The following is an 11531-nucleotide window of genomic DNA, read 5'->3' on the forward strand; positions in this document are numbered from 1 at the left end:
AATTATTCTCGATACCTCATGTTTATATTTTATATGTATCATTCCCCAAACTATTATATTACACTATACATTTATCATAATGTGGAATACTCCAATCTATAAAGCCTCAATACGTAGTATGGTGTGATACGAATCATACGTGAAATTTTTGAAATTTAAGATATAATAGTTAATTTTTTATTAAAAAATTATATATGTAAAATATTTGTAAAGAAAGATATGATCATTTCTCGTTATTATATAACTATATTGATAATATAATTTTCATAATATATTTTAATTCATGTGTTAAGGACATCAACAAAAATATGGTTTTATGCAATATCCCATAGTTTAAAAGTATTTTTTTCATTGTCTCTTCACCCAATACCATTATCTATATATAAAAAAAACATGGTTTCTAATTCCTTAAGAAACAATTTTTCGGATTCAAGAATTCCAACACCTTGAAATAGATCATGTATATCTCCACTTATATCTCAAAAAACTATGTCACACCTTTATTTTATTTTATTTATTTATTTTATTTTTTTCGACTTTTATAGAAAAGATATCAGCATGTATTCATGAAATATCTCATAAATTTGTGTCACAACAATTTGTAGTGGTCATGATGGTGAATTTGAACACAATTCGTTTGAAAGCTTTTGTGAAGTGAATGGAATTTTACACAATTTATTCTCGCCTAGAACACCTCAACATAATGATATTGTAGAAAGGAAAAACATATCTATTTAAGATATGACACACCATGATACATGAACTATTCTAATATAATGCATGTTATATTTATAATATAATATATATAAGATCTATTCTAAATAATTCTCCTTATGAATTGTGGAAAGGAATAAAACTCAACATTTTTTTTTTATTTTCACCAATTTTGTTGTTCTTGCTTTATTTTGAAAATTGTATTTTGGCAAGTTTAATTCAAGATCCAAAAAATATATCTTTTGGAGAAAATCTGAATGCTCTAAAGCATACAAAGTATGCAATAAAGAAACTTTGATTGTTGAGGAATCAATTCATGTCAAATTTAACGACAAAAAGCTTGACCGTAAAAAGTCAAAGCTAGATGAAGAACTAGACAAGTCTCCCACTGATGAACATGTATATGACTCTGATAACACAAGAATAAGCAATGACATTCTATATGTTAGTCAAAGTCATTCATAACCTAAGAATAGATGGATATATAAATCATCACATCCTTACACTATTATCATAAAAGATATGAATGACCCTTTGAGGACCATATCTACATTCAAATAAAAGTTAATGTTTGGGATCCTGTTTGAAAGTGAACCAACATCAATAGATGAAGTCTTATCAGATGACAGGTAGATAATAGTAATGCAAGCAAAAATAAATTAATTCAAGAAAAATTATCTATGGGTTCTAGTACTCAGACCTAGCAGAATTTCAAGAACAAACTAATTGAAAAAGGTAAAGTGGAAGCTAGGCTTGTAGGTCAAGGTTACAGTCAGCAAGAAGATGTTGATTATACTGAAACCTTTGCTCCTGCAGCAAGGAAAAAGGCTATCATAATTTTACTCTCTTTTGCAGCTTTTAATAACATCATCTTTTATCAAATGGATGTTAAAAGTGCATTTTTAAATGGACATATAAATAAAAAAGTGTATATTAAACAACCTCTTGGCTTTGAAAACAATGAATTTCTAGACCATGTTTTTAAACTGAAAAAATATTTACATGGTATTAAACAAACTCGCAGAGCTTGTGATGTGAATGATTGAGAAGTCATTTATTGAAAAATAATTTTGAAAGGAACTAGGTGGGCACTACTTTGTTTAGAAGATCATCTAGAAATGACCTTTTTATTGTTCAAGTATATGTGGATGACATATTTATTGGTTCCACTAATGCAGTAACAGTCTAAAGTGAAACAACACAACAACGTATCAGCTCAAAGTAACGATTCAGAAAAGAACAAAATTGAAACAAGTCAATGTTTCAATTCAATATTGAAGGAAGAAAAACATTTAGAATTGCATTTATAAAAGGAATTCTTTCTGTTTCAGCAAGTATAAAAACACAACTGCAATTGAAAAATCTTACAACAATTCTCATCAAACTATTTTGCAAAAATTGAGAAAATTTGAAAATTTAGGTATGGACAGGATTAAAGTGAAGTAACAATGTCAATTACAAGGAAGGGAGTTTGAATTGTCATTGTCCCATTTTAAAAATTCCTGTTAAAATTCAAAATATTTAACTCGAGATTGATCTTGATTATAAATGAAAAACATTCTTGGTTAGTGAAAATACATAATTTTAACTTATCTATATAAAATATGATTAGAAGATAAAAATTAAAAAGAGATAAGGGACGATATATCACACAGAGATATATTTTAGTTCACCCAACACGGTTACGTTCAGTCCTCACAATTGTGAGATTTTCCACTAAGTGCTCAAAGCAAGATCTTCTTGGTTTTCACACAACTTTTACAGATCAATCTTGATATGTTACAAAATACTATCTTTCTACCTATAAAGGATTTCCACAGGTTATCTTTCAATCTTCAGAAAGGATTTTTTCATATTACCTTTTAATCATAAAAGGATTTTTACAAATTACTCAAACTATTTCAACAATATAGTCTTGAGTTACAAAGTGATGATTTAAAGATATTGGTAGAATCTGAGTATGCTCATCTCGTGTTTGAGATTAGATTCTAGGATTTAGAACTCAATAGAACTAATTCTAATATTAAGTTAAGAATATAACTGAATCTTTGAAATAATTGAGAAGCTCAAGAGATTTCGAATATGATTGTATGAGTGATGTATTGCTTTGCACTTGAAGCTCTGATCTATCCTTCATCTTGAGGCTTCTTTTATAGACTTTAAGAAGGCTAGTGACAACTCATTTGGCCGTGGAGAGTGGTCCAGCTATCATGTGTTAGTAAGTGGAGAAGATCAACAATAAAGCAGGAACGTTCTTGCTTAAAGAAGGAATGTTCTTGTAATCCAAGAAAGATCTTCGTTACAACTTTAACATGTGCTGAGGTTTAAGCTTCGCTTGACAATTGTCAGAAGTGATCTCATGCTTTGTATCACGTGTGCAAGTTGCTCAAAAGTATAGCTGAGATGTCCAGTTCAATCTGTCAGTTTTGTACTTGATGCTTGCTCAACTTGGAGAATGATCTTGCTTGATAAATTATGAAGCATAACTTTTGTCTTTGTTCTTTGAAGTGATTTTTATACTAAAATAATCCTTGTATATGTCTGGTGGAATTCTAGAACAAATTGTAAATAATGGATCTTATATTTTCTTTAAGAATCTAATCATTGTTGTTATTTTCGTTGTTCGTTTTAAATAATTTTGTCAAGAACGTTCTTCGTTTCTCTAAATGAGCTTGCTTCTTTTTAATCTGATTTATTTTGAAATTCTTGATACCTATCTTTGATTAACACATTTAAACACACATGTTAAATACCAAAATAACAAATTATTAATTTGGGATTTTGTCTCAACATGAAGAACAACATCAAATACTTTGAAGAACATTGAAACAATAAATATTGATCGTACTTTGAACATAAAACACTTTGATCAATACCAAATACTTATAACAGATTCAAACATAATTATAGTTTGAATATTAAGCACTTGTACAAACACATATTTATCTAACTGTTAGATAGTGTTAGACACATAGATATCCTGTCATTGCGAGTCAAACACAAATCAAACAAACACTTGTAATTTGCCCCCATAAGTGGTTGTTGTATTTGTCTCAATGTATTGCAGTTGCAATCAGAAGGTTGAGTAGACTTAACTGAGTGAGATTAAGTGGTTTTTGTAATTCAAGTTGAATTACTAGTAGAAATCCTTTAGATGAAGGTATTGGACATAGCCAGCCAATTTGGTGGTGAGCCAATATAAAATTCCTTGTGTGTTCCTTCTTTTATCTTTGCTTCTATTTTCAAAATTGCCTTAATCACCAAGTTACAAATAAATTTCAAAATCTGCTTTAACAAATCATAACATAATTCAAATGAAAGTAAGATAGTATTAAGGGGTAATTGACTTGAACTTTCTCACATTGTAAAATAAAACCAAAAAATTAGTTCATTCTTTAATAGAATCTTCACATTGTTTTATATCATTATTTTTAAGAGAAACTTGTGTATTTGACAACTACAATAAATTGAGGTTTTTTCCTATATGTAAATATAATGATAAATGATGTAAGAGACATTTATAAAAATAATTTTATTTAAAATATGTGACTAAATAAATAATAACAAATTATAATGCAATTAGTGGGAGAAATAAATAGATAAAGTATAAAAGTTCACATAACTGTCATCAATTTGGGAGAAAAAATGTGGTTCATTGAAATGAGAGTAGTTGAGGCAATAAAACTATATAGTAACAACAAATTTGTCTTTAAGTTTTAACTCAACTGAGAAATGTCGATATTATTAGGTTGAATGTGTTTCTTATAAGACAAACAAAAAAGATTAATACTAACAAATAATAATGCAATTAGTGGGAGAAATATAAAGATAAAGCCATCAAATATTTGAGAGGGAGAATTTCCATGTAATAAAAAAGAGGCCAAATATCACTTGTGGTCTCTTAACTTAATTTTAGTTAACGTTTTAGTCTTTTATCTTCTTTTTTTCTTTCTTCTAATTTGGTTTTTTATTTTAATTTTAAGTAACAATTTGATCTTTTATGTTTTAAAATGACAACAATGTTATCCTGTTTAATACAAAATTCAAAAATTTCATTAAAAGTTTCAAACAAAACCCATAAAATTAGTTATATTCTTCAATATAATACAAATTTCATCAAATTTGTAACCCAAATCTTCAAATAAACTCATATTTTCATTATTTATTTAATGTTAAATATTTTGAGTTTTAAAATTCCTGTTAAAACTCAAAATATTTATCTTGAGATTGATCGTAGTTATGAAGAAAAAACATTATTGGTTACTGAAAACACACAATTTTAACTTATCTATATAAAATATGATTAGAAGATAAAAAGTAAATAGAGATACGCGAAGAAATATCACATATAGATATATCCTGGTTCACCCAACACGGGTTACGTCCAATCCTCATAATTGTGAGATTTTCCACTAAGTGCTCAAAGAAAGATTGTTCTTGGTTTTCACACAACTTTTACATATCAATCTTGATCTGTTACAAAATACTACATTTCTACCTATAAAGGATTTCCATAGGTTACCTTTCAATCTTCAGAAATGATTTTTACACATTACCTTTTATAAGTTGAATGTTTTTCTTGTTGATATTGTTAGGTTGAATATTTTTCTTATTGATATTGTTAGATTAAATGTGTTTTTTATAAGACAAAAAAAAATTAATAATAACAAATAATAATGCAATTAGTCGGAGAAATATAAAGATAAAGCCGTCAAATATTTGAGAGGGAGAATTTCCATCTAATAAAAAAGATAAAGACCGATAAATTTGTTTTATGGAAATAAATTTAAAAAATTGTCATCAATTTTTAGGAGAGAACTTTCCTTGCATTGATTTAACATATTTTATGTTTTTGGTTTTTTTTTGAAAACATGTGGCTAAATAAATAAATAATAATAACATTATTATTATTTTTAAATATAAGGATAGATAATCTCTTAAAAAAACATATGTGACCAAATAAACAATAAAAAATAACAATTGAGTTAGTGAGAGAAATAAATAGATAAAGTCTAAAAATTTATAAAAAAATACCATCAATTTGAGAGGGAAAATTTCCATGCATAAGAGATACAGACTGATATTTCTTTTAAAGATGCGACTAAATAAATAATAACAAATAATAATGCAATTAGTGAGAGAAATAAATAGATAAAATATATAAAATAAATTTATAAAATTGCTATAAATTTAAGAGGGAAAATTTTCTTGGAGAGACATAACAACTTAAAGTGACCGGGTCGGGTCAACGAACTCAAATTGTTGAATCCATTACCGGAACAAATATAAATTGGTTTCAACGGGTTGGGTCGGGTCAAATCCAAAAGTGATCGGGTATGAGTAAAAATCAGGTTGAATTGAATTGGATAATTGAATTGGCGGATCGATCCGCACCCATGTTCACCTCCAACAATTTTTATGTTTTGGTATTACAATAAATAAAAATAATGCAATTAGTGGGAGGGTATTTTTCTGTAATGAGAGTAATTTAAGCAATAAAATATATTTTTTAAAGATAAGGATTGATATTTTTTTTTTGAAAGATGTGACTAAATAAATAATAACAAATGATAATTCAATTAGTGGGAGAAATAAATTGATAAAGTTTAAAAGTAAATTTATAAAATTGCCATAAATTTGAGAGGGAAAATATAATATGTGGGTAGTTTTATTGTAATGGGGTAGTTTAAGTAATAAAATGATTTTATTTTAAAAAATAAGAAGTGATAATTTTTAAAAAAATAAGGAGTGATAATTTTTTAAAAATATTTCACTAAATAAATGATTAAAAAAATAACAATGCAATCAGTGGAAGAAATAAATAGATAAATTATAAAAATTTATAAATTGCTATCAATTTGAGAGGAAAAATTTCCATGTAAAAGATATGAGGACTGATAATTTTGTTTTAAAAGATGTTACTAAATAAATAATAACAAATAATAATGTCATTCATGAGAAAATAATCTGATAAAATATAAAAATAAATTTATAAAATTACTATCAATTTGAGAGGGGAAATTTTCATATAGAGCCTTAACAATTTTTATGTTTTGGTATAACAATAAATAATAATAATAATAATAATAATAATAATAATAATAATAATAATAATAATAATAATAATACAATTAGTGGGAGAATAGTTTTATTGTAATGGGAATAGTTTAAACAATAAAATGAATTTTTATTTTAAAAGGACAAGGTCTGATTTTTTTTTTTAATTTTTGTGACTAAATAAAAAATAAAAATGCAATTAGTGATGGAAATAAATAGATAAAATGTATAAATTGCTATTAATTTGAGAGGGAAAATTTCCATGTAAAAAAATAATGACTGATAAACTTGTTTGAAAAGATGTGATTAAACAAATAATAACAAACAATAATATAATTAGTGGAAGAAATAAATTGATAAAATATAAAAAAAAAATACAAAATTGTCATGAATTTGAGAGGGGAAATTTTATTGCAGAGACATATCAACTTTTATGTTTTGGTATAACAATAAATAATAATAATGCAATTAGTGGGACGGTAGTTTTATTGAAATGGGAGTTGTTTAAGAAATAAAATAATTTTTATTAAAAATATAAGGACTGATAATTTTAAATAAATAATAATAATGTAATTAATGAGAGGAATGCATGTGTACTATTATTGTAATGAAAGTAGTTTATGCAATAATTATTTTTTTAAGATAAAGACTAATAATTTATTTTAAAAGATCTGACTAAATGAATACTAAAAAATAATAATGCAATTAAAGAAAGAAATAAATAAGTTTAAAATTGCTATCAATTTAAGAGAGAAAATTTCCATGTAGAAAATATAAGGATTAGTAAATTTGTTTTAAAAGACGGGACTAAGTATATAATAAAAAATAATAGTGCAAGTTGTGGGAGAAATTATAAATAGATAAAATATAGAAATAAATTTACAAAATTATAATCAATTCGAGAGGTGAAATTTTCGTATATATAACAATAATTAATAATTCCATTAGTGAGAGGGTAAATATTTTTTTAAAAGATGAAAATTGATAATTTTGTTAAAAGCTGTGACTAAATAAATAATAACAAATAATAATGTAATTAGAAGGAGAAATAAATATATACAATATTAAAATAAATATACAAAATTGCCATTAATTTGAGAAGGAAAATTTCTATGTAAACTTAACAAATTTTAGATATAATAATATAAGATAAGATTAATTAAAATTTATTCATTTATTATGTATATAATGTTACCATATATATTTATTCTTGATTGCCTAATTTTCCTTTGACCGAAAATTTATATTTATATTTTTTTAATTATTTTTTTTCAGAAATAACTATTTTTATGAGCATTTAATGTAATACTGTAAGGAGACTTATGGTGCAAGAACCATATCGAAAACACATTTATTGAAGGGAAGCTAATTAATGTTTTTTTATCAAGCAATCCAGAAATATTGCTTGTTTAATATGTTTATATATATAGTTACTTTTATTTATTACTAATATAGAAAATATTAAATCAATACATTTTCAAAATCTTTTTAAAGACTATATAACATAAATGAATTTAATCTTATTATTTATCTCAAGACAAAATATAAAATATAAGATAAAATCCTACAAAATGGCGTTTCACAACAATCAATCTTATCTTTTGAGTGTTTCATGCATTGTTTTAATCTTGGTTTCAGGTAAGTGAAAATTTTATTTTACCTATCAGATGTATTTTTATAAACAATATCTACTAACTTAAATTAAAAAGTATTATATTTTTATTCAAAGACTACATATTCAACAATAAAGTGATTATCTCTTCCGAAAAAACAAATACTAATTATGGGTACATTTGTAAGTATTATTTTTGTAAATAAGCATTTTTGAAAGTTTGTTCCTGTTTGTTAGGGTTTTAATTTAATACAAATATAGGAAATTAATACATTTTCAAAATCTTTGTTTTAGGAACATTTGCTTCAGTTACAACATTTTTAATATTGAAATATTTTGGTGTTTTATGTTTTTTTGGTCGAGACATATATTATGTTAGATTAAGAGAAAAATGCACCATATATAGTTAATGGTTTCCTACATGAAGTATTGATTACGCAATAGTCAATATAATGAATGCATTGTGATATTTGAATTAAGAATTAGTCAGCCTAATTAATGTTTTTCTTATAAAGCAATCCAGAACTATTATTTAATATGTTTATATATAATTTCAGTCATATATATATATATATACTTTTCTTTATTACTAATATAGAAAATAGTAAATTAATGCATTTTCAATTTTTTTCTTTTTTTTTTACGAATATTTTCAAAGTCTATAAATCAAAAACAAAGTTAATCTTACTTCTGTTAAATGTAATTCAAATTGATTTGTAATTAGAAGTTAGTTAGAATATGGTTAGAAGTTAGTTAGAGTATAGTTAGAAGTTGGTTAAATTTGTTGTAACCAAATCAGCTAAAGCTGCCTCTATAAAAGCCTTAACATGCCAAGATCAATCTATGTAGAATTGGATCATTCTCCAGACTGAATAAGATCAATCTCTAGACAACGAAAATCAATCTTCGTTTTTCTGACTTTCAGTTTTCCTTCTTTTTCTTCTCATTTTCATTTCCTCTCAAATATACAACTTGTTCCAACAATTGGCATCAAGAGTTTGGATTCTAAACCTTGGGAAACACGAGTGCAGGTGTGAGGGGAAATCAAAATTGGGAAACACAAAGTGTGAGTGAAAGAAGACATGAACGGAGGAGGATTTCCATTGAATTTGCCAATTCTGGATGGGAAGAACTGGGAGAGGTGGTCTACATCAATGAGATCGTTGTTGGGAGCTCAAGAAGTGTTTGAGATTGTTCAAGATGGTTATGAACAACTTGCAGCGAATCCTACAGAAAGACAACAAACAACTTTCAAAGATTGCAAGAAAAGAGAATGCAATGCATTGTTTTACATCCAATAGAGTGTGGATTCAAACAAATTTGAGAGGATCTCGAAGGCAGCTACATCAAAGGAGGCATGGGAGATGATGACTCTTCATCATATGCATATTTTTCCACTATTTTAGTCTTATTTATCTTCAATCATTAGTTAAATTAAGGAGTTCTTTGATATATATTGTTAATTTTATTTCTTTGATTTAATAAATGTTTATGTTCTTATTTCATTGATTAAATATAGATTTTTTGGAGTTTTGCGTTGTTACTTTGTTTTAGTGCAGTGCTGAATTTTTGTGAGAAATCAACATGACCTATGTAGTGTATTTCAGACATATCTGGAGTTGTAGATGTCCAATTGGAGTCAAACCAAGTGCAAATGAAAACTACGATCCATTGCTTCAACTTCAATGAAGACATCGAAACCAACTTCAGAATCAAAAAATGAGAAAAATGCAATATACGTCGGACGACAGATGTTGAGTGCTTGAAGCGCGCCAGATGCACCTAAGGCGCGTTTCCAGCCATTCAGGACTGTCTAGGCGTGCCTGAATTGTTTTTTCTACGCATGGGGCGCGTTTCCTGTAAGACCCATAATTTTAAGGTATACTTTATGTATTTTTGTGTATTTTGGATATTGGCTCGGAGGCTTTTTAGCCAAAGTTATTAATATTTTGGAGTTTATATGATCAAAAAGATATTTTGATGCCGATTAAAATTACTCGTCGATAAATAAATTAAAGTAACTGCGGTGAATCTTTTACGAAGAATTTAATGCGTTATGGGTGAAATGGTAAATTTAATAAATATCTAGATATTTTGAGATATTTGTTAAAAGTAATTAATATATATTCATATATATATATATATATATATATATATGTTTGGAGGGAAAAGGAAAGGAAAAGGAAGGAAAAAGGAAGAAAGGAAAACAGAAAGAAAAGCATTTCCCTCGCGAGAACTCCTTCTTCTTCTTCCTCTGTCGCGTAACCATTCTCCCTCCTTCTCCCATTTTCATTTTTGTTGCTTCCCTTTTGTTCAAGAATAGAAACCCAAGGCTGGGTGGGTGATATGACAAGGATTGCTCAACTTCACTCTTCTTGTTTGATTCAAAAACGAAGAAAAACGGAGTTAGGGATTTCAAAACCGTCAAACACAAACCTCCCCGATTCATCTAGATCTAAGCTTCGTTTCGCGAAGAGATAGAAGGGAAAGTTGCTCACTACCACGCTACGGTGCTAGGGAACCAACTTTGGAGGCGACGTTGCGAGCGGAGATTTTACCGAATTTACTCGCGGTACCGTGTTCGCACGTTAAAGCTAACATTAAGGTAAGGGCTCCTTCCAAACTTTTAGTTTGCATTTAGGGACTTATCTGTGATTATGTGGAAAAGAATTTTGTTAGGGTTAGAGTGTTGATTTGGGGGAAAATGAATCTAAGGCTTTATGGGTAAAATCTTAGAGTTAGGTTTGGGTTATATTGATGAATGTTTCGTGGAAAATGAATTTAAACTCATTTATGTATGATTTTGAGTAAATGAAACTTGTTGTGTTTGAGTGGTGGATTGTGTTGATTTGTGTTCGTCGTATTCGACGCGTTCTTAATTAATATTGATGAGATTTGTTGTGTGTATGGTTGGATTCTGTGGAGAAATGAATTGATGTATTTTGGTGTGAGTTATGGTTTGGATCTGATAATAGGTTTGGGTTTGTTTTGTGTGGAATTTGAAAACCGTTAGAGTTAAACGAGTATTAAGAATGGGGAATCTCTTAATGCCTACGTTTACTTAATGTTGGCGTGAAAACCATTAGAGTTAAACGAGTATTAAAAATGGGGAATCTTTTAATACCTCGGTTTACTTAATGTGTGTTTG

Source organism: Cicer arietinum, chromosome 5, assembly GCF_000331145.2.
Source record: "Cicer arietinum cultivar CDC Frontier isolate Library 1 chromosome 5, Cicar.CDCFrontier_v2.0, whole genome shotgun sequence".
NCBI lineage: Eukaryota > Viridiplantae > Streptophyta > Magnoliopsida > Fabales > Fabaceae > Cicer > Cicer arietinum.